We start from the raw sequence: 3,387 nt of genomic DNA on the forward strand, positions 1-3,387 counted from the left end.
TATATGGTATTTATATGTAATATTTTACTACTAATTGATATTCCTCGCTCTGTGCTGACATAATCAACCATATTGCCGTCTATTTCCTAGCCACCGGTGCTCATCAACTACTCATGTACATCCATGCATACTACCATAGCTAGCACACCATCACCGATGACCGAAAGAATACCAAGAATCTTGTTCCTGCCCCCACCAATGTTGCACTACGATGGCTACTACCATGGAAAAATTGCCACCCCTAAATTTAAAGTAGTATTGTGTTATTAAGAAAAGCTCACTAGTAGGAAAACCTTACGGGAGTTGTTAGTTAGATACTCTGCTCAATAAACTAACGCCGCTCGTATTTAGAAAAAAATACCAGAGACATTGCCGAACTCACACTTGCCTGTGGTGCACAAGTATCAGAAATGTTGAATCTAACGTGCATGCCCTGGCTGTTTGGCAAAAAGCCCTGGCGTTGGTGAATAAGTCGGCGCCACGGAAACTCGATGCATCACCAGCATTTGTGTGTGTCCTGACACCACAACTAGCAACCAAAATATATGCGGCGTCTTAGATAAAAGCCCACGCAGCTAGAGATGGTCATATCTCAGTGTTGGTCCATACCTCAACATCACTGAAAGGGGAGAACCTAATAGGTAGTGCCTCTCTTGCGTATATGCTAGATTTCACAAGAGCACAAAGGCACAGAAGAAAATATTTGAACATATGGCACTTGGGAAACATGTTGGAAATATGCCCTAGAGGCAATAACATTTGTATTCTTATATTTCCATATTCATAATTAAAGAGTTTATATTCTATGTTATAACTGCTATAATCCTGGAATATGCGATTCAGTGGAAAACTCATATGCAAGTGTTGTTGGTGATCACTTTTTCCAAATCTTATGATATCATTAAGTGTAACGATAGTCCTAAAACAACATTGAGATTATAACTTTGGAAGAATGATCATACTAAATCGACCAAACTTGTTTGTTGTGAATTGGACTAATATCGTCTGTATTCAATTGTGATAACACGGAGTATTAACGTGTGATATTGCTCCTAAGACCATGAGAGTATCGTGGTCACTTCGTAGTGTCCAGTGAGCTTTCGGGTTGCTCAAACGTCACCCGTAACACGGTGATCGTAACGACAACTTCCAGGTTCATCGGAAAATTTGAGAACTAGATGGATAGCTCAAGAGTGGGATTTTCTCCTCCGGCGATGGAGAGGTATTCTTAGGGCCCTCTTGGTGTGGCCGTATCAACCATAGTCTGGCCAGACATAAGTGACTTTATCACGGGGATGCCAGAACACAATAACGAGAAAGAAGAACAAAACCGATAACAAGGATTTCGGTATAATGAGCATAGTCATGACTCAAGAGGATAGCAATGCATCCTCGGTTTTGTGAAGTGTCGTAAAGTAAAGGGAACATGATATGATAACCAATGGTTCACTCGAATACCATTCGCATACTCACATGGACAAATATGGACGACCATGGTCCCATTGTCGATCATCGAACGAATGGTTTCGTTCATGTCTTGGAGTTATTGAACCTATGGGGTCACAAGCTTATGGCAATCATGATCTGCTGAGTATTATTAGGACGGTAGTCATGAGAATATATTTGTGAAATTATTTCATGAATATTTGGAATAGTTCTGAGAGGATCCGGAAGCGTTTCTTTTTTTGCAAGGAAAGAATGAATATATTAGCTAGCAATATATTAGCCAAACTGCAGTTTTCACCTGCTCTCTACCTAGCTGTGCTAAGCCATGGCTCACAGAGTTGGCTTCGTAACTGATTTTGACTATCGAGACATCTCTTTCCTGAAGAAGTTCACGAATATTCTGGGCACGCGACGTATAGCGCGACATGTTGGGGGTGGAGGATTGCACCAGCGCAACAACTTCATCACAGTCCGTCTCCACGGACACCGAAAGTGGTGACCACGGGAGGGCAAGGGCCAGGCCCTCCTCCATTGTAGCAAGTTCTGCGTCCACGGCGCCTGCGCATCCAAAGAGGTACCCGCATGCAACAAAGATCGAGGATCCAACACTGTCACGAAGCGCCATGCCCGTTCCTGCTGACCCGTCTGGAATGAACGATCCATCCACATTGAGTTTGACCCAGTTCGCTAGTGGAGGTTCCCATTTTTGATGCACTTTTTGACGGCCATCCAACGAGTGGCGTGTAGTGGTGCAGCTCTGGACGTAATCCACCACTTGCTTTCCCTTCTGTACATCAACAATAGGGTGGTGCTGAATAAGCAAGAGAGAGTTGAGGTAACTTGCCAGAAATTTTTTTTGAGCCTTGAGCCATTGGTGGGATTTTTTGGTGGGTGATTTCATTGTGGTAATGCCATACACGCCAAAAAATCATGAGAACCATAGCCCGCTGCTGCTCCGTCATTGCATGTAGAGCTTGCAATATCCATTTAGGCCCAGTTGGCTCAAAAACGCCTTCACAGGGAGGGTCCATTCTTGACGCATTGCTGCCCAGAGCTCACGCGCATGTGGGCATCGGAGTAGGGCATGGAAAGCATCTTCTGGTTCCTGTCCACACACAGTGCATGTGGGATCTTCCTCCATATCTCTTCTGCACATATTCTCCTGGGTAGCCAAAGCATTAGATGCAAGCTTCCATGAAAAAATCCGTACCTTAGGAGGGACTGGACATTGCCAAATGAGCTTCCAGTCAGGTCTGTAGCCACTCGGATTGTTGCTGGACGATGCCACTGCTTTTGTTACACATTTTTTCATCAAGAGCCATGCCGTACGCATTGCGCATGGTGAACATCCCTCGTTTCTCCGGGTGCCATGCAAGAAAATCTTCTTGATTCCGTGTTGATGGTTTAATTTTGATGATTTCCGCAACATCAACAGGTAGGAAGTGTTGGCGGACAAGGGCCATATTCCAGTTTCCATTGGGGCCGATGAAATCTGCCACCCATCTTAGCCGGCATCTCCCTCTAGCAGTGAAGGGATGCTCTGGTCGCCTCCATTCTAACTCTTTTGTTGTACTGCTAAATCCAGTCATGTCAATCTTATCTTATCTTATATCTTATATCTTATATTTTGTATCTTATATTTACTAATTGGAGGCATCATACGAGACACCACATTAATCCTTGAGATTAAGAAAATTTGGCCATCCGATTAATTTATGATGTATGTGTAGCCGTTGGATGAAATAGGAGTCCCACTCTCCTGTCCCACCTAGATGAGTCGTCCTTCCTATGGTCTCTCTCAGTTTCCTTCAGAAAAAAGAAAAAAAACTGATCCTGGATGTCATAGCATCCCACGTACATTATATATATAACTAATCTTAGGATGTTAATTGTAGGGCTTGGATAAAGAAACAATTATATAAACCCTTTTCCTGTGTATGC

This window comes from Triticum aestivum, chromosome 3B (genome assembly GCF_018294505.1).
Source record: "Triticum aestivum cultivar Chinese Spring chromosome 3B, IWGSC CS RefSeq v2.1, whole genome shotgun sequence".
Lineage (NCBI taxonomy): Eukaryota > Viridiplantae > Streptophyta > Magnoliopsida > Poales > Poaceae > Triticum > Triticum aestivum.